We start from the raw sequence: 22456 nt of genomic DNA, 5'->3' as shown, positions 1-22456 counted from the left end.
CTACACTGCCTAGGACCCCTCTTTCAAACTCCTTTTAAAGGAATAGTTCACCCAAAAATGAAAATTCTTTCATCATTTACTTACCCTGATGCCATCCCAGATGTGTATGACTGTCTTTCTTCAGCATAACACAAATTAAGATATTTAGGAAAATGTTGCAGGTCTGTAGGTCCTTATAATTTAAGTACACGGGTGCCATCAGGCTGCTGGCTATTTGATGGTCCAAAAGGCATATTTAGACAGCATAAAATTAATCCACACGACTCCAGTCGATCAATTAATGTCTTAAGCAAATTGATAATTAAATTGTTGCTTCCAGCCAGCACTGTATTGCTGTTTGAAATGACCAAACTCTCGCGACGTTCATTCCTCTGTTGTATATAAAAGCGTGCGCTTCTGACTTCTCACGTGAACGCACCATTGAGCTTACGTCACTGATGCATCAACTACTGGCAGGAAGCAATTTTTTTAAATTAATAAAGCTTTAAAAATCAATTTGCCTTCTCTGTCACACTATAATCCATCACGCTCACTACGACAGAAAAACTCAATAACAATAACGAGAATATCAAAATCCACAAAAGGAGGGAGATCATTTTCATATTTGGCTCCTAAGCTATGGAATAGTCTTCCTAGCAGGGTTCAGAACTCAGACACAGTCTCTCAGTTTAAGTCTAGACTAAAAATGTATCTATTCAGCCAGGCATACACCTAATTTATCCCTCAATTCATAGTTATGCTACTTTAGTTAGGTCTGCCGGAACCGGAAACACTTCTCTTATTGTTTAACCCTGCTTTAAAGTTAATGGCATCTACGCTAATTTTATTCTATTTCTTTCCCTGTCTAAACCTCGGGATGTCCGATTCCCACAGTATCGTTAAGTGATGATGACCAACTGCAGCATGTGCCAGACAGACTTCACTTCAGTCTACTAAGAAAGACTTCACAGAGGATGAATTGATGCTAACTCAAAGACATGGGATACTTCATGATCTACAGTCCGAAGCATGGACTCAGGATGGAGTTCACCAAAATTACCTGCCATATGCTTCCAGCCAGACTGCGATGCTCCTCAATGAATGATACCTACAGTTGAAGTCTTAAGTTTACATACATTTTGGTTGAGGTCATTAAAACACATTTTTTAACCACTCCACAGATTTCATATTAGCAGACTATAGTTTTGGCAAGTCGTTAGGACATCTTCTTAGTGTATGACATGAGTAATTTTTCCAACAATTGTTTTCAGACAGACTATTTCACATTTAATTGACCATATCACAATTCCAGTGGGTCAGAAGTTTACATACACTGTGCCTTAAGCAGCTTGGAAAATTCCAGAAAATTATTTCAAGCCTTTAGGCAATTAGCTTCTGATAGGCTAATTGGAGACAGTTGGAAGTGTACCTGTGGATGTATTTTAAGGCCTACCTTCAAACTCAGTGCATCATGGGAAAATCAAAAGAAATCAGCCAAGACCTCAGAAAAATTATTGTGGACCTCCACAAGTCTGGTTCATCCTTGGGAGCAATTTCTAAATGCCTGAAGGTACCACGTTCATCTGTACAAACAATAGTACGCAAGTATAAACACCATGGGACCACACAGCCATCATAGGAGACTAGAAATGAACGTAGTTTGCCGTGAAAAGTGCAAATCAATCCAAGAACAACAGCAAAGGACCTTGTGAAGATGCTGGAGGAAACAGGTAGACAAGTATCTATATCCACAGAAAAACTAGTCCTATATCCACGTAACCTGAAAGACCGCTCAGCAAGGAAGAAGCCTCTGCTCCAAAACCGCCATAAAAAAGCCAGACTACAGTTTGCAAGTGCATATGGGGACAAAGATCTTACTGTTTGGAGGAATGTCCTGTGGTCCGATGAAACAAAAATGGAACTGTTTGGCCAGAATGACCATCGTTATGTTTGGAGGAAAAAGGGTGAGGCTTGCAACCAAGGGACACCATCACAACTGTGAAGCATGGGGGTGACAGCATCATGTTGTGGGGGTGCTTTGCTGCAGGAGGGACTGGTGCACTTCACAAAATAGATGGCATCATGAAGAAGGAAAATTGTGTGGATATATTGAAGCAACATCTCAAGACATCAGCCAGAAAGTTAAAGCTTGGTCACAAATGGGTCTTCCAAATGGACAATGACCCCAAGCATACTTCCAAAGTTGTGGCAAAATGGCTTAAGGACAACAAAGTCAAGGCATTGGAGTGGCCATCACAAAACCCTGACCTCAATCCGATAGAAAATTTGTGGGCAGAACTGAAAAAGCGTGTGTGAGAAAGGAGGCCTACAAACCTGACTCAGTTACACCAGTTCTGTCTGGAAGAATGGGCCACAATTCCAGCAACTTATTGTGAGAAGCTTGTAGAAAGCTTCCCAAAATGTTTGACACAAGTTAAACAATTTAAAGGCAATGCTACCACATACTAACAAAGTGTATGTAAACTCCTGACCCACTGGGAATGTGATGAAAGATATAAAAGCTGAAATAAATAATTCTGACATTTCACATTCTTAAAATAAAGTAGTGATCCTAACTGACCTAAGATGGGGAATGTTTCTAAGATTAAATGTCAGGAATTGTGGAAAAACTGAGTTTAAATGTATTTGACTAAGGTGTATGTAAACTTCTGACTTCAACTGTATATCAACTTGGACAAAGGGGGGACAACACTCTTTTTTTCTTCTCCCCTTTTCTCCCCAATTTGGAATGCCCAATTCCCAATGCGATCGAAGTCCTCATGGTGGCGTAGTGACTCGCCTCAATCCGGGTGGCGGAGGAAGAATCTCAGTTGTCTCCGCATTTGAGACCATCAATCCACGCATCTTATCACGTGGCTTGTTCAGCGCATTACCGCGGAGACGTAGTGTGCGTGGGGGCCCACGCTACTCTCCACGGCATCCACACACAAGTAACCACGTGCCCCACCGAGAGCGAGAACCACACATTATTGCGACCACGAGGAGGTTACCTCATGTGGCTCTACCCTCCCTAGCATCCGGGCCAATTTGGTTGCTTAGGAGACCTGGCTGGAGTCACTCAGTGCATCTACGTGTATTTCCTCAGTTAATTCGGGATGACTTCAAGGACTTTAACACTAAAACTTAGTTCATACAACTTACATACTGAATTTCCGAAACCAAACCTTTCTGCATGAAGACTTGAGATATTTTTAAAGACTTGAGATTCTTGAGTAGGTACTTCCTGCCATATGTGCATGTTCTGCCTTTCCTTAAGTCCAACATTTTTATGTCAAATAAACAGATGAAATGTCATGTGCAGGCAGATATGATCCAGGTTTTAATGGAGCAGGCTCAGCAGGGTCATAGGAAGAAAAACTATTAGTAGCATGTAAAGACCGCAGTAAAGCTAGTTTGTGATTTGAAATTCAGACTTCAATTGACTATGAATCCACTATGCGCTGTATTAGATGTAAATAATGTTGCATTTTATTTTTCATGATTTGTGAATTTGGATGACATCATCCTCAGCTCCGCAACCGGTCAGACTCTTCATTTTCAAATCCAAATAGCTCCAAAAGCTGAACACCTAGAAGACTGAAAACACTCTCACCTTGACAAGTCTGTTTGATAATTTTTTTCAAAGCAGTTTGTTTTCCTGTCAACCCTTTTTAAGTCCATGAGTCGGGAAGGCGAAAAATAACTGCTATTTCCAGCAAACACGCAGTCTGGGTTCATGCAAATCCACTTGTATTAGATAGAGCCTGATTTGTTGAAACATGTAAAGGCGGTAACACAGGATGTGGTAACCGTGAGTTCCCTATTCATTTTGGGATATGGAAAGAGGTGCCAGGCAGCTAAACGGAGACACCTCCGCTTGTCAAGGCCGTTCACAAGAATTATATCACATTTTCATGCTGGACTGTTTGAGGCACACACTGCAAAAGATAAATATTTGTTATCTTTTCGCGGCTGCCACGTGTCATTGACCAATCAAAGGTTACTCTAATCAACTGGTTAGTTCCCTTCAGAACAGTCTGAAATCGCTCCCTATTCTGTAGCATTCACTAAAGAGAATGAATTAACGAGTGAGTGTTTTCCCTTCACAGCCAGTGTGTGCCCACCAGTCATATTTATTTTAACAAAGTTCTATTCGTGGTTAAACTGTTTTATGGAGATACAAAAGCAATATGAACATCACAATCAGGGAAGAAGGCAACAACAATGAACTTACGTTGGTCAATGGATGCAAACGGTTTTGAATAATGACACAGAAAGCCAAAGTATCTATCTATATCCATCCATCCATCGATTAATTTCATCTTATATAGGTTCGTGGGGTGAACTCGGCTGCATACGTTTTCTATTTAAATGTGTGCTTTCTTCCCCTTTAATCTTGCATGCTCTGCTCAGTGTCTGTTGCATGAAAGTCCGTGTAATATAAGATGGACACATTGGGTATTAATTTATAATGATAATTGATTCTTAAATTTCATAATCAATGCATCGATACCTTTTTCCACCCCTACTAGCAAGCCCTCAAAATGATCATGTTGGAGACTGAAGCTGCCTTTGTTTGCAAATTTATCCTGCACTTGAAAAAGCCTACTCTGCTGGAAAATAACTTGCAGGCACGCACAGAAGACTCAAATGTGAAAACATCCATAGGGACTTGAAAGTCAGCGTTTCAGAAATCTGCTTCCTTCACCATTACCGAAGTGACTTCAATACCTACATTGCTCATCTTGCAAGAGGACATTTTTCTGCTCCCGCCATGAGTGAGAGAAGGAAGCATGTGTGGCCCGAGGTAAAATTAAACTTTGTATACATCTGTTTCAGATTTCCTATTTTTGTAATAATTGTATTACTAATTATATTGGAAATGTAAAATTAACATGAGTAATTTAAGCGCATACTAAAATATAAAGGCAAATGTAAATGTGTACAATTGTTGAACAGTTTAATGGGGAAAAATATTGACTGACTAGCAATTCCAGTGTCGACTAGCAGCATCTGTACCGTTTAGTCGACTAGTCTCGCACATCCCTAGTTTATAGAAGTGGCTGCTTATAATAAACCCACTGAAATAAACAAGACTAATTTGTGAATTATATAATTATAACATTACTTATTATAACATAACTGAACGGAGAAATTAAAGTGAGCATCTTACCTGACGCTGGCCAGACTTAGTATCCCAATTAGGCTTTCTTTGTTCATTTTATTATCCAGCTTTTTTGTCAGATGGCAAAAATCTACATCAACATTGAAAGGCGTGCAGCAGGCAGAAGATTGGCACGCAAAAGGACTCTTAACAGTAGTTCATATTGGTCATATACTTGAAGAAATTAAAAAAAATTAATAATCAGCAAATCACAGACATTTGTTTTCGGACGGGATTAGATTTCTCAGAGGACCCTTGGGTTAGCTGAAAAAAAAAAACAGTAGGTAATTTGCTCTGAAAGAGGTTGTGTGAGAAAAATAGACTTGTCAGATTCAGATGGGATTAAAATCAAGTCAAACACGGATATCCCGAACCTCCTCAGGGAAAACTAGTCCCCTCCGAATAGGCCTTTACATAATGCTGCCCTTTTGGGAGATTCTGAATTTCAAACTATTTACTAGATATCGCTGGACATGATGATTTTTTCTCACTATGACTACTGTAAATTCTTTTTTACGTTTCTGTATAGCACTTGCCGCACTGAAACTTTCCCCACATGAAGAGCAGTGGTATGGTTTCACTCCAGTACGAATTCTCTCATGAGTTTTCAGGTTATCTGACTGAGTGAAACACTTTCCACAGTGTGAGCACTTTTATGGTTTCACTCCAGTATGGATTCTCTCGTGTCTTTTCAGGTGTTCTGACTGAGTGAAACTCATTCCACAGTGTGAACACTTGTATGGTTTTTCTCCAGTATGAATTCTCTCGTGTCTTTTCAGGTTTACTAGAAGAGTGAAACACTTTCCACAGTGTGAGCACTTGTAAGGCTTTTCTCCAGTATGAATTCTCTCATGTGATTTCAGGTCTTGTGACTGAGTGAAAGTCTTTCCACAGTGTGAACACTTGTAAGGTTTTTCTCCAGTATGGATTCTCTCATGTGATTTCAGGTGTTGTGACTGAGTGAAACTCATTCCACAGTGTGAGCACTTGTACGGTTTTTCTCCGGTATGGATTCTCTTGTGTCTTTTCAGGTGTTCTGGAAGAGTGAAACACTTTCCACAGTGTGAGCACTTGTAAGGCTTTTCTCCAGTATGGATTCTCTCGTGTCCTTTCAGGTCTTGTGACTGAGTGAAACTCTTCCCACAGTGTGAGCACTTGTAAGGTTTTTCTCCAGTATGAATTCTTTGGTGCTTTTTCAAGTGGCCACCTGTAGTAAAGGTCTTCCCACATTCAAAGCACATATGAGCCCTTACACCGGAATGTACTGTCTGATGCTTTTTCAAATAGGACAGGCATGCAAAACTATTTCCACAAAAAGAACACTTGTAATGCTTCTCATTTGTGTGAGTTTTCAGATGTTGTTTTAGGTACTTTGCCAGAACAAATGTTTTACCACACTGATCACATTCAAATGTTTTTTCTCCAGAGTGACAGCGGAGATGATTTCTGAATGGGGCAGCAGATGCAAAACATTTCCCACACTGATGGCACGTGTAAGGTTTCTCTCCAGTGTGAATTCTCATGTGTACAATAAGAGAGTCTTTACATTTAAAACTCTTTCCACACTGATGGCACATGTAAGGTCTCTCTCCAGTGTGAATTCTCATGTGTACATTAAGCTGGCTTTTATATAAGAAACTATTTCCACATTGAGAGCAGGCCAGAGTATTTTTTGCTGTTCTTCTTTGAGGCTTTTTTGGTGAGAAATTCTTCTTAGTCTTTGAGCCATTCAGAGATTTTTCTCCAGTTGTGTAATCATGATGTTTCTGATCCTGAAGCTTCTCCTTCTCTTCTTTCAGTTCTTCATGTTCCTCTTTCACTTCCATCAGCTCTACAATGAACACAGTAAATTGATAAAAATCAACGAGTAATTTCTCCAAGAATTGATTACAGACAGATTGTTTCACTTTTAATTGAATACATCACAATCCCAGTGGGTCAGAAGTTTACATACACCAAGTTCATTGTGCCTTTAAGCAGCTTAGAAAATTCCAGAAAAAAATTGTCAAGCCTTTAGACAATTAGCCAGTTAGCTTCTGATAGGAGCTGTACTGAATTGGAGATGTACCTGTGGATGTATTTTAAGGCCTACCTTGAAACATGGTGCCTCTGCTGTTAGAAATCATGTCAGCCAGCTTGACGAGCCACAACACCACCACTGTCCCGCAGACAGACACACGACCACGCCCCATCTCCACATACCCCCACCGCCCGACATCCAGCCTGCCAACACCCCCCTCCCCCCCACTGCTGGAGAGAAAGTCAGCCACAGCCATCTGCACCCCCGGTCTGTGCATCATCTAAAATTTGAACAGCTGAAGTGCCAGGTACCAACAAGTGATCTGCGCATTGGTATCCTTCATGCGGTGGAGCCACTGGAGTGGGGCATGATCTGAACAGAGGGTGAAGGCCCGCCCCAGCAGGTAGAAGTGGAGGATGAGGACCACCCACTTGATTGCCAAACACTCCTTTTCAATGGTGCTGTACTTAGTTACCCTCAGCGCGAGTTTACAACTAATGTACAGCACCAGCCACTCCTCCCCCTCCACCTCCTGCGAGAGCACTGCCCCCAGCCCTCTGTCAGATGCATCCGTCTGCAAAATAAAGGGGAGAGAGAAGTTTGGAGCATGTAAGAGCAGTCCCCCACAAAGTGCAGATTTAACTTTTAGAAAAACCTGTTGGCACGACTCCATCTGCTGGACCGGATCAGGAGCCCCCTTTCGAGTGAGATCAGTCAGCAGGCTGGTGATGTCAGAGAAACTAGGCACAAACCTTCGTTAGTAGCCAGACAGCCCCAGAAACTGTCTCACCTCCCTTTTGGTCTTGGCGCTGGGCAGGCCGCGATCGCCGTGGTTTTGTTCATTTGGGGACGCACCTGCCCATGGCCCAAGTGGAACCCCAGATACCGAACTTCCACCCACCCAATTGCACACCTCTTCGGGTTGCCCGCGAGCCCTGCCCGCCGTAGCGATCTCAGGACGGCTCTCAGATGTTGCATGTGCCGCAGCCAATCATTAATATAAATGATGATATCATCTAGATAAGCGCCGGCATATGCAGTATGTGGCCTGAGAATTTTGTCCATGAGACGCTGGAACATGGCGGGGGGCCCGAACAAACCGAACAGAAGGGTCACGAATTGGTGTAAACCAAATGTTGTGGAAAACGCAGTCGTTTCTTGGGAGATTGGAGTTAAGGGGACCTGCCAATAATCCTTTGTTAAATCCAGTGTCGAATAAAATTGAGCCGCGCAAAACCGATCGAGCAATTCATCAATCCGGGGCATTGGGTACTCGTCAAATTTAGACACCGCGTTCACTTTTCAATAGTCCACACAGAATCGGACCTTCCCTTGCTCTTAGGTACCAGAACCACCGGGCTGGCCCAATCGCCCATCTCGAGCATTGCCTCTAATTCTTCCCGAACTACCTTTTTTTTGTGTTCAGGAAGGCAATAGGGGCGGCAACAAACCACCGTCTCGATGTGGTGCTTTATGACTGGGGAGAGGTGAGAACATGTCCGCAAATTCCGCTTGCAACTTGGAGCTGCTATGGTGAGAGGTGGTCTCCACACGGGACCGGGGTGAACTGATTAGGTTTGAGCGTCACCTCTGGACTGAGCTCCACCCTCTCGGGAACTACCGTCGTAAAGGCCACAGGGACCGCCTCCATGATTTTAGGAGGTTGAGATGGTAAACTTGACATGCTCTGCCGGATCTTTTCACTTAACCTCATAATCGAGATCTTCAACCCGCCGTGTGACCTCAAAGGGCCCTTGCCACTTGGTGAGTAATTTAGAGCTTGAGGTGGGCAGTAATACAAGCACTTTATCTCCAGGTGCAAATACCCATAGTTGAGTGCCCGTCATACAGCCGGCTTTGACGTTCCTGAGCTTGGAGCAAATTCCCATGTGTTAATTGACACAAAGTGTGGAGTTTTTCTCTAAGATCAAGAACATACTGAATTTCATTTTTACTGTTTGAAGGTCTCTCCTCCCAAGCTTCCCATATGATGTTGAGCATGCTGCGCAGCTGACGCCCATACAGCAGCTCGAATGGGGAAAACCCTGTGGAGGCTTGTGGTACCTCTCGCACTGCAAATAACAGGGGCTCGAGCCACTTATCCCAATTTCTAACATCCTCATGTACAATCTTACGGATCATGTTTTTCAGGGTTTTATTAAATCGTTCCACCAACCCATCGGTTTCTGAGTGGTAAAAACTGGTGCAAATCGATTTAATACCTAATAATTCGTAGAGTTCGCATAGTGTTCGTGACAAATACAGTTGTGCTCAAAAGTTTGCATACCCTGGCAGAAATTGTGAAATTTAGTCTTTTATTTAAGGATAGTGATCATATGAAGCCATTTATCATCACATAGTTGTTTGGCTCCTTTTTTAATCAAAATGATAACAGAAATCATCCAAATGGCCCTGATCAAAAGTTTACATACCCCTGAATGTTTGGCCTTGTTACAGACACACAAGGTGACACACACAGGTTTAAATGGCAATTAAAGGTTAATTTCCCACACCTGTGGCATTTTAAATTGCAATTAGTGTCTGTGTATAAATAGTCAATGAGTTTGTTAGCTCTCACATGGATGCACTGTGCAGGCTAGATACTGAGCCATGGGGAGCAGAAAAGAACTGTCAAAAGACCTGTGTAACAAGGTAATGGAACTTTATAAAGATGGAAAAGGATATAAAAACATATCCAAAGCCTTGAAAATGTCAGTCAGTACTGTTCAATCACTTATAAAGAAGTGGAAAATTCGGGGATCTCTTGATACCAAGCCAAGGTCAGGTAGACCAAGAAAGATTTCAGCCACAACTGCCAGAAGAATTGTTCGGGATACAAAGAAAAACCCACAGGTAACTTCAGGAGAAATACAGGCTGCTCTGGAAAAAGACGGTGTGGTTGTTTCAAGGAGCACAATACGAAACCATCGATTACTCTCACTTGGTCAAATGTGTGTTTGAGGGACTCGTCACGTGACTGCTCTAGTGGGAAATCCCCCTCAGGAAATTCCCTGATGGCGGAGACCTCCTCCCTTGTGTCATCTTGACGCATAGCTGGGGGGTGGGGGGGTTGAGATGTAGGGGAGAGAGAGAGAGAGAGAGAGAGAGAGAGAGAGAGAGAGAAGAAAGAGTCTCTGGACTGCTACCTCATGGAAACACCGTCATGTAGTGTTCGGCCAGCTGGACGGCCTCCTCCAGCGAAGCCAGGCAGTGGCACTGGACCCACTCAGCCATCCCCCGAGGAAGCAGGGAAATAAATTGCTCCAGTGTCACCAGGTCGATGATGTCCATGGTGCCACAGGTTCCCTCAGCCAGCAACAATTTTCGACAGGCATCCCGGAGCTGCTGTGCAAAAGCAAACGTGTGGCCATGCCTTCTGAACTTAAGGGATCTGGAGAGCTGGCGGCTCTGCTCAGGACTACGGCTGACCCATTGCACGATGTCCTTCTTCAGGTTTCTGTAGTCGAGAAGGCTGGTGGCAGGAAGTTGCTGGGCTGCTAGCTGCACTTTCCTGGAGAGCAACAGAACAGATGGGCTGCTCACTGGTCAGGTGGCCATTTCCACACCTCAGCAGTCTTTTCAAATAAATCATTGTTCGGCCCCTTATTAATAAGGGTAACGGGTGATGTAGGCTCCGGGGTCACAGCTGCAGCCTCCTCTCTGTCGATCAGGCTCCGGAATGCCTGCCGGTCCTCCACTTGGGTCTGGAGCAGGAGCTGGAAATGCTGTTCCTGCTCCAGGTGTAACTCCACAAGGGCTTGGTGTTGGATAACAACGTTATCCTCCGATAGCCTCCCAGGTTTCGGCACCACTGTGACAGGTTCATAATTTCTGGGCAATGGAGGAGTCAGGAGGCAGCAAACTGTCAATGTGAGTATTTTATTACTCTTCAGCGTCACACAAAAACTTTAACAAAAAGGGCTCTTAGTGGCCAAATACACACACAAACGAGTCTTTGATAATCTGGTGGGTACATGCAGCCAACACTCTCTCTGCTGTCTTTCTCTCCCACTCTAATGCTTCGTGCGCCTTTTCAGATCTCCCTCTGCCATCACTATGACAAGAAACAGGTGCTAGAGGTAATGACAACCCAGGTGACAAGCCTCACTGCTCTCTCTCTCTCCCGCAGACAGATACATGACCACACCTCCCATCCCCAAAAGGTGTTTTCTCTTTTCCTCATCAGTGCTGTTCAGAATATCACGGCTGTTTAGCCGTTTGACATGGTTGAATTGCTCCATAGCGCTTTAAAATAGAAGATTGTCATGTAGAATTCAAATGCACCACGATATTGGGAGAAGCTTGATTTAATCGTGCACGTGATTGGCTCTACGCTATCCTGTCACCGGAGCTCGCAGCCCTGTTGATGAGCACACAGAAAGAACAGAGAGCAACTTCAGGTTTCAATCACTCCGTGCGCATCCGTGTCCCACATGAGAAGAATATTTAGTGCTTATAAAACAAGATGAATATCATAAGGTTGCTGCATCACCTGACGGAAATGTGTACATATGTGGCTTGCATTAGAGTGTCAAAACAAATGTCCATCTTAAAAATATATACACATGCATGTTTATGCATTGCATCGATGACATCACATTGTTGGTTATTTAATCGATGCATCGATCCAGATCGATGGATCGTACACCCCTACCTTTCATACCATAATTTTACAAAAAACAATTAAGTCTTTAAGAAGAAACTCTAATCCAGTGTCCCTGACATTTCAGAACTGTTATGAATTTGGAAAAATCTAAATAAAAACATTAGGGATGCACCGATTGATCGGCTGCCAAATCAACCAATCCTCGTATTAAATCTGTGATCGGCCCTGCCAACTAATGGGCAGGAAGGAGATAGAAAAATAAAAAGAATAAAAAAAACAGCTCTGAAGATGGTGATATTAATGAAGAATGTTAATTGGCAAAAAACAAAAGAATTCTCTCATGAATGTGCATAGGAGGGCTAGTGTAAGTGTATTTTTAGAGTAAAAAGACTTAAATATTGATCTATTGCTCACCCACACCTATCAGACTGCTTCTGAAGACATACGTAGATTTAGTCACTGGAGTCGGATGGATTGCTTTTATGCTGCCTTTGTGATTTTTGGCATTCTGTACACCATTCACTTGTATTGTATGGACCTACAGAAATGAAATACTCTTCAAAATATCTTTGTGTTCTGCACAGGAAAGAAAGTCATACACATCTGGGATAGCATGAGGGTGAGTAAATGAGAGAATTTTCATTTTTGGGTGAATTGGTCCTTTAAAAGGCAACTGAGCACTTCTCAAACAACAATAAAAAAAAAAAACAATGAGGGACTTTTTAGTGTGACTTTTGAGTGACAAAAATCATCTGGTAACAGATTCTGACATAACAGTTGATTGTCATGAAAATGTAAAAAAAAACATTAAAAAGAAAAAACATACCTGAAGGAATAAAATAATCATCATCTTCGTCACTCTGTTGTTCCTCTGCTGTGGTTTCTCCTCTCATCTTCATCTTCATCAGGTTCCTGCAGTCCAGCAGCTTCACTGAACACATCTTCACTGGTGTCTGCAGCATCTGCTGTTCATCATCATCTTCATCACTCTGCTGTTCCTCTGCTGTGTTTTCTTCTTTTATCTCCTTCTGTTTCACTTCAATCTTCACTGGTGTCTGCAGCATCTGCTGTTCTCCAGCGTTACAGACAGAAGTCAGAGACTCTGTGGAGGTTTGATCACCCTGATTACTGTCACACACACTCTCCTGAGCATCAGTAGAACAGAGTAAAGTGAGCTGTGAGTCCTGTGTGTCTCTGGATCTCTGTTCAGAGAGTTTGTCCAGCAGTCGCTGTGGTGTGGACTGATCTCTGCCGCTCCGCACTGAATCCTGACATTCTGTGGAGGTCCCATCAGTCACACACACTGAGGATTGACAGGAAACCTTTTCCAGCTCCTGACAAACACAACACAATCACATCTGTACCGTTCATCATCACAGAGTCACAGTCATATCACATCATTTGAAACTTACAATCTCAACTTTAACTCGCTCAAAACAGGTAAAGAATTAAATGAATGTTTAACCTGTAACCTGTCGTCTCTCTCCGTCAGCTTTGCTTTTAGTGACGTCACCTCTTTCTTCAGTGACGTCACTTCTTTCTTCAGCTGAGAGATTTCTGTGATGAAATCATCAATATCCAGCATAGACAGATCAGTTCCTACTGATTTACAGCAGATTACATCCACCTGCTCTCTCATGATGAACATCTGAACACAAAAACATCATCATTATAATGGACTGACATTCATCAAACTCTAAAACATTATTATATGATTAGAAACAAGAATAGATCTGTTAAACAACATCTGTTTCTGAGATGGTATAAAAAAAAAAAAATAAAGGTGTGCTATGTGTATGGTTTCGTTTTCTTGACAGCAGGAATATTTTCAGCTATTATAACATGCTATAAACTGAAAAGAAGGGACTAGAAATGGTTCAAGGAATGAAAACGAAAACCAACGAAATTTTTAGCAGAAAGTAATCGAAAACCAGAACAAAGTGATTTTCAATTGTTCCGGAGTGAAAACATTATTTCCAAATGCTGGTAACCAGTTATAACCGGTTAATTTCGTTCCCATAATTTTTTCATTAAACTAAAGGCCAAAGGGTTTATCACAGTAAATTTTTGGAACTACACAACTTCATGTTGCCCAAAAAAAACATGTGCTTTGATCCTGAAGGAAACTGCTGCATCACATATTTCTTTAACTTATTGCCTGTTGTGGATGTCACATTCTGTAAATGAAGACCTTTTTAACAACTACGTACTGTATAACTACTACAACATACTGTATATTTGTACAGCTAATCCTGGTACAAGGAAAACATTATTAGAGGTAAAAAGTTTACAAGTTTTCAATTAATTATTGTTAGATATAATGCATTAATACAGATTTGATGCTGCTGGGTTTTGACTGAAAATCAGACACAAACATTAAACTTAACTGTTAATTAATTGTTTGCTTGTTATGATTTCTATAATGATAAATCCACCACAAAGGAAAACAATTAACAGCTTATTGTCACTTATTTTGCTGAGGCAACTGGCTTATTTTGGGCTTGTTTCTCTTGTGAGATCTGGCAATGCTGCAACTGATATTTCACCCACCCCTTAGTGCACAGTACTGTCATTTTAAAAAGAATGTTATTAACCGTTCATTTATTTCGTTCTAACTAGGTGTGACTGCTCGATCGGCCACCGATCTAAAGCCCGCTATACACTGTAGTTTTTTTCAGTACTTTAAGATTGTTGCTTGTCAGACTGTACGATACGAACACATTGAGATCGTCACATGTGCGACATTATGCCGCTCAGCAAAGTGACACCACTCTCCCATTCCTGTTAGGGTTTCCAATCGATTCTCCCCACTCAGTGACGCACCCACTGAGAATCATGTTGAAAGAGCCCTAATAATTGGTGATTCTACTGCAAGGAACACGGAAATAGAGACTCCAGCCACTATTTTTAAATGCATTTTGGTTGCCAGAGCATCTGACATCAGATCAAATTTACAAGTGCTGGCTAATTCTAAACATAGATTTTCTAAAATTGTTATTCATGTAGGCACTAATGATGTCTGGCTTCGCCAGTCAGAGATCAATAGAGATAACGTTAAAGAGGTGTGTGAACTTGCAAAAACGATGTCAGACACTGTAATATGCTCTGGCCACCTCTCTACTCATCATGGTGACGAGGTTTATAGTAGATTAGTGTCACTGAATGCCTGGATGTCTGAGTGGTGTCTGGAGAATAGCATAGGATTTAAAGACAATTGGAAGAGTTTTTGGGGTAGACCTGACCTGCTAAAGAGAGACGGACTCCATACCTCCACGGAAGGTGCCGCTCTCCTCTATAGTAATTTGCTCATAGTCTTAATAATAATAGTATTTGGCTAACTGGGGCTCAGGTCAGGAAGCAGACAAACTGGTTAATTCAAACATCTGCTAGCTGCCTTGAGACTTCACACAGGTCACATAAACTACAACACATAGAGACTGTATCACCTAGATATCACATAGAGACTGTGTCTGTTCCCCGAACTACCAAACACAAAACTCTCACTAAATAATTTAGAAAAAATCTGATTAAGGTCAAACTTGAACAAAATATAAAAATTAAACAAATTAAAAAGTATGTATGTTAGATCCATTACCAACTAAGCTCTTAAAAGAGGTATTCCCTGTAATCTCAAAACCTCTTCTTAATATTATTAACTCTTCACTATCCTTAGGACACGTCCCAAGAAACTTTAAAATGGCAGCTATCAAACCACTTAAGAAGCCACAACTTGATCCTGGAGAACTGGCTAATTACAGACCGATTTCAAATCTCCCGTTTATGTTGAAAATACTAGAAAAGGTAGTATCCTCCCAACTATGTTCATTTCTAGACAGAAATAGTATACAGGGCTCAACAATAAGGACTGCCCGACGGCCCAGGGCCAGTATGAGAGAGATTCGGGCCAGTTGCTAGAACTGTCACTTGCCCGATCGGGCCAGTGCTGCATTTATAACATTTGTGCAAGCAAACAACAAGCGAGAGAGCACAAAAATTACACTGAGCGAACAAAGTATTGTAACAGACGAGCAAGTGCTCGCAAAGATGCACAAGAGCATAATATACTGGACGCACTAAGGCACAGTTGTATGTACGCATAAGAGCATGCAGACACCGAGTGCACTCTCCTAGCACTGTCCTCGCTCTTTTCCAAGTGTCTTAGCAGCAGCTATTACCAATGTGAAGAAAATAGCAGGAAAAAAATCCACTTTTGCACGTCTTTAGCAACCACACCAGTACAAAAAAATCCTTAGCATTGAGCCCTGGTATATATATATAAACAATTTCAGTCAGGATTTAGGCCCCATCACAGTACAGAGACTGCACTTATCAGAGTTACAAATGACTTGCTCTTATCATCTGATTGCGGCTGCATTTCACTTCTAGTGCTTTTAGATCTTAGTGCTGCCTTCAACACGATAGATCACGACATTCTCTTGAATAGGTTAGAGAATTATGTTGGCATTTGTGGACTTGCATTAGCATGGTTTAGGTCCTATTTAGCAGACCGCTACCACTTTGTCTATGTAAATGAGGAATTGTCAACCCAAACAAAAGTATGGCGTGCCACAGGGATCAGTTTTAGGGCCTCTGCTTTTCTCCTTGTATACGCTTCCCCTGGGAGATATTATCAGGAATCGTGGAATAAGTTTCCACTATTATGCGGACAATACCAACTTTATATTTCTTTAAAACATGACGAAATTTCACAATTCTCCAAGTTAGGAGAGGGTATCAATGAAATAAAAGATTGGATGGCCAGAAACTTCCTTCAACTCAATTCCGACAAAACAGAGGTACTAATTATTGGACCAAAAACCTCTAAAAATAAGCCGCTACAATATAATTTGACTCTCGATGAATGTACTGTTACATCATCTTCAACAGCAAAGAACTTGGGTGTTATATCTGATACCAATCTGTCCTTTGAAAATCAAAACCTCTCTGTTGCTGATGCCGAAAAACTAATTCATGACCTCAAGACTAGATTATTGTAATGCATTACTGGGAGGTTGTCTAGCAAGAACAATAAAGAAACTTCAACTGGTTCAAAATGCAGCAGCCAGAGTGCTGACTAGAACCAAGAAATATGATTATATTAGCCTCATTTTAACGTCATTACTATGGCTACCTGTTAAATTTTGTATTAATTTAAAAATTCTGTTAACTACGTACAAAGCTTTGAATGGTCTAGCTCCACAGTACTTAAGTGACATTCTACCACGCTATATTCCATCACGTTCATTATGATAGCAAAATTCTGGCCTGTTAATAGTTCCTAGAATATCAAAATCCACAAAAGGAGGTAGATCCTTTTCATATCTGGCCCCTAAACTATGGAATAGTCTCCCTAACACTGTTCGAGATGCAGACTCATCTATTTAGCCAGGCATACACCTAATTTATCCTTCAACTCACAATTAGCCTGCTTTAGTTAGGTCTGCTGGAACCAGAAACCAGAAACATTGTCATGATCTATAATTCTGCAATAAACTGAATGGCATCTATGCTAATATAATTCTATTTTTTTCCCTGCCTCAACCTCGGGACTCCTATCCTGAGGTCACCAGAACCAGCTGGATCCAGCTTCATTCCTGCTTCGTGTTGGACTCCACTACATGTCTCTGAGTGATGATGACTAATAACAGCCGGTGGCAGCCAAACATCAATTCAGTCTATTACGATGGACTTCAGAGGATGAACTGATGCCAACTCCGACCATAAGACGTGGGATACATCATATGCCATTGCCTGAACCTTGGATTTAGGATAGAATTATCGGCCGGTTGAACTGCGATGCACCTCACTGATCTCTGCCTGCATCACCTCGGTCTAATGATGGACTACACTCTTATAATGGAATACATAAACTATCAATTAATTGCCAACAAAAGCCTTCATCAGCCAACTAACAAGGACAATGCATCTATGTGAACTTCTGCAGTTAATCCAGGTTGGACTTCAAAGACATAAGTCATTAATCTTATAGTTCATTCAAAATCTTTGTTTAAACACTGGCCCTTAACACTTACTTAGTTTAATAATTTTAAACCATGACTTGCACTATACATAAGTAGCGCCCGATTTATCAGTCAGACGATATTATCGGCCGATATTAGCCTTTCACGGATATATCGGTATCGGCGTATATGTTTACCGATATGCGCAGATATAAAAACTTTTTTTCAGAACATATAATGCAGAAAATAATGCTTGAATTTGTCTCATAACGTAGTTCCAGCAGAGTGCACTCCGACACCGCTGACGGTGGTTCTGCAGACAGGGTGGAGTTAAGCGGTGTCTTCTCTGTAAATTGCTTACTAGTTTGTTTATTAACTTTCCAGTATGAATTTCACAATGACCCCGTAATTTTCTCTTTTCAATATAACTAATATAAGGTTAACCCTGTCCCTGACAACAATGTCACTCATGTTTATCACATCTGTTTGCTATGTTAGTCAGCTATAGTTTGTCACTGCAGTCAGTAACGTAGCAGATTGAAAGGTAAACATAAGAGCATCTTTTTGCAGCTCAGCAGACAACGGTGCGGTGGTGGATTGTGTCTGTTGAGTGTTGATTTCACGCTACGTTGTTACCTAGTTGGTGAGACGCAATGCTGGTCCATCTTTTACTCTCTGTGACAACGAGCTTATAGCTAACTAGCCAACGACGTAGCTACTTTCACTGCTTGTCAGCTGAGTGGAAGCTAATGTGTAAACATGGATTCACCAAACAGTTTTGTTCAGGATTCACAATTTGGTACCCCCTTCAACCGAACAATTCCAGTCATTGCATTTACAAAATGTAATATTTAAAAGTCTGGTTTTCCACTGTTGAAAGTTTCCCCTGAACTTGTATAGCTGAATGCGGTGTAATACCGCTGCCGCTGTTTATTTCTTGACTTGTCAGGTGTAAATCTTCTTGTTTTAAAACTTGCCCCTAACTGACTGGCAGTATTAAAATAGTCCGCATTTGACTGATACTAAACAGTACTACTGATGTTTATTTATCTGTTTATTTTATTTTTATTTATTCTTTGTTTAAATGGTCAGCATTTGACTGATAAACATCAGTAGTACTGTTTAGTATTTAGCTATTTATTTTATTTTTATTTATTCCTTGTTTAAATGGTCAACAACTGACTGATACTGAACATACAGTACTGATGTTTATTAAGCTATTTATTGTATTTTTATTTATTCTTTATTTTCTCAGTGTTCATTTCTAGAATTTGTTGACAATGTATATTAATAATGTCAAATATTCTTTGATAAAAATATTTAAGAAAGCAGCCTTCTGAGTAACTTTGCATAGTTACATCGGTGCAAAATTGTTTTCTGCTTATTTATTTTATAAAATGAAAAGAAGAAAAAAACACTGAAAACTGAGCACAAATGTTGCTATGACACAGAGCAGGTTTCTTGCCAAGGTGGTCAGAGGTTTTCTCAGAAAACAGTGAATTGGGGAGCGAGAGAGGTGCAGACCATCTCATCTGCCCATCATAACAGCAGTCACACTATACGAATGCGATGATAAATTTCTGACACTGCCACAACTTCATCAGAGGCTAAAGATCACCGCAAAGGCTATTAATCAGCCGTCATGAGCATGTCACAGTAAACGTTGTAAGATCGCCGATTTTGCCCTGCGATGACAGAAATCCTTTAGGATTTAGAAATCCTTGAGCAATCTGACTCAGAGGGAAGAATCGTGCAGCGTGCACCGGGCTTAAATCGGCCGATCTTTGTCTTAAATCTTAAAAACGGGTATAAAATGAATTAAACAACAAAGATGCGTATACAAATCTAAATACACATGATGTAACGCGAGTCGTGGCAATCAGATGGTGTGTGGAGCGATAGAGACTGTTTGAGCGATCATGAGCACTTTTAGCTTCACTCTCTAAAACATGAGCACTCTCGATGTCAATCAAACATGCGGCTCTGTAGGTGCTCTTAATATCTCATCATGAGTCACTCATCCCAGCGCTATTCTGTGAGGATCCCAATTTAAATCATATTAATATTGGTCACAATATCACTAATAACAGAAATAATTGTTCAACGTTCAATAACGGCACCGCGTCTTCACGCATTTGCTTAATAATTAGTGATTTCTGTTACAACAAGATGCCAAAGACAGTAAACAAATAATAGATATGAATGATTTCTCACTGGAGCAGTTTTACAGCTTGTAATGGATATATCTTTCTTATTTTTTAATGTATCTCTACTGTGTGTGATGCTCTCATGGTTTTTACTGGTTGCCTTTTGATATTGACAACAGAATTATTCGTAACTGTTTTCAACACAAATAAAAGTTAGCAAATTACAATGAATGTAATTTTGGTAATACTTAATGAAAAAATAGGTTAAATAGGTTTCATTTCTTTAATATTATTTAATGCATTATGAATCATGAACAAACAATGAACAATACATTTTTACAGCGTTTATTAATCATAATGTTAGTTAATAAAAATGCAATTGTTCATTGTTAGTTCATAGTGCATTAATGTTAACAAATACAACTTTTGATTTTAAAAATGCACTAGTATATGTTGTAACTAACATCAAGTTCATCAGTTCATGTTATCTACAGTAATGTTGTTAATGTTAACATATAGAGCTTTTTTATAAAGTGCTACCGTAATTTTACTGTGTGGGGCATAAATATATAACTGCAGCATATAACTTGCAAAAGTCTGACAAAGAGCACTTTAAAAAATAATAATAATAATAATAAGAGGTTGATTTTGGCCTCAAATTTCCTGTTCGGTGCAAAACTAGTTTTAAATGGTAACATTTTGGAAAGGAGTCTGCGGAACTTGAAACATATCAACATAGATCTTGATGTGCACACAACATAAATACATAAAATGATGTAAAAACACAATAAACAACACGTACCTGCGCGCTCAAACTGTCTGCAGCTCTTGTTTCATCTCGTGTTTTATGGTGGTTGGAAAAACAACTCACGGTGCGTTTCTGTCATCTACTGGACTGGAGTGAATCACACATGATGATATAGCCTGAAAAACTCGAAGCGTTCATCGTTTTAACTCCATTTTGCCTCAGCAAAACTATTATTATTATTATATTTTTTTATTATTTTTTTTTTATTATTATTATTATTTTTTTTTTTTTAGATATCTGTAATGAAAAAATAAATAAAAAATAAAAAAATAAATTTTTCTTTTTTTTTTTTATTAAAAAGTGTGGCCTTTGTTTGGCGAATTGTCTCGTCGATCGCTCAGCCTGTCAATGTAAACCTGTCCCCATTGACTTGCATGTGCATCAAATACCTGTCTGTGTTTACAGGGGTTTCGAGCCATATACCTGTCCCCATTGTGTGATACGTGCCTATGTACGCATCTAAATCAACAGTCTATGAACTAAATGGAGTGAATAAACCATAAAAAAGAAAAATGTCGACTAAAGTACTGAACCACTTTAAAAGAATATACTCTGGTTGCTGTTTCCCACCAGACTGGCTTCCATCATCTTTTCAGATATGTACATCTTCAGAAGAAGCGCTGAAACACCTTCTGGAAAGCCACAGATGGGCAACTGGCACATTTTACACTGTTTGGTCATTTATCAGTTTCTAAATTAACAATGTTTATTTGTTTTGTTGTTGTTTTTTCATGTGCCTATGAAGAACATTTATGTTGAGTTGTATACAAATGCACAATGCACATAAGACAGCTACTTTCATTAAACAATGCTTTATTTACAGTTTGATCATAACTGAACCCCATTTGTATGAAATATGAGCAAGTAAAAGAAAGGGAATGTGCAATGAGTTTTAAAAAAGCATTAAATGCCTTTTTTTATTTCCTGGTGACAGGTGGGATGATAGTAAAAAAATAAAAAATAAGAAAGTGACACCCAGATTTCTCTGGAAAGTGGAAGACTATTCAGAACACATTCCTCTCTCTGTTAAAAGAAGATGCATATATCACATATGCTTGCCAGCATGGAAAAAACTACAAAAAGACACCAAAAACAGATAAGTTGGTATGTTCCTAAAGCACACCTTTTCATGAGCTTAATGTATGTTGTATGAGAGTGGCAAAATATACATTTGCTTATAGACAAGCTTATAGGCACACATATTTTTTTTTATTATTATTTTATTGTTGCTGGTGATGTCTGGTAAAGTCCTGCCTTACAACAGGCCGACAAGCCCTCAGTCCAGCCTCTCTCAGCCTATTGCGGACAGTCTGAGCACTGATGGAGGGATTGTGCATTCCTGGTGTAACTCGGGCAGTTGTTGTTGCCATCCTGAAGATCTGTAAAGTTATTTTGGATTTTTTACAAAATTATCTTTAAAATACAGTGTCCTGAAAAAGGGACTTTTATTTTTTTCGCTGAGTTTATTATGTATCCCTAGTCATGAATATTTTTACTCTTATGTTCTGAAGGTTATCAACTTCTATTTGTCCCTGCTGATGAAGAGGAGCGATGATCAGCAGGAAGGCCTTAAGGTCTACTGTTTAAGCACATTTTTCTTCCCAAAGCATCAGAGTGGTGACGGACATTTTGCTGGCCATGCAGCAGTGACTAAATGGACAAAAACAGTGGATCTCTTCTTCTATGATCTGATTCTTGTTCCTTTGCACCTTGGCTTGCACTGGGCTTTGGCTGTAAGTAATTTATGAAGAACAAAGCCTTTGTAACTCATT

General features: G+C 40.3%; 1 pseudogene; it reads right to left on the bottom strand.

Annotated features, from left to right (window-relative positions):
* Positions 1-221: 221 nt before the first annotated feature.
* Positions 222-20825, bottom strand: LOC127418570 (zinc finger protein 883-like; annotated as a pseudogene).
* Between the last annotated feature and the right edge of the window lie 1631 nt (positions 20826-22456).

This window comes from Myxocyprinus asiaticus, chromosome 28, assembly GCF_019703515.2.
Source record: "Myxocyprinus asiaticus isolate MX2 ecotype Aquarium Trade chromosome 28, UBuf_Myxa_2, whole genome shotgun sequence".
NCBI lineage: Eukaryota > Metazoa > Chordata > Actinopteri > Cypriniformes > Catostomidae > Myxocyprinus > Myxocyprinus asiaticus.
The sequence above is the reverse complement of the archived record's forward strand: the minus strand, read 5'-3'. Positions and strand labels throughout refer to the sequence as shown.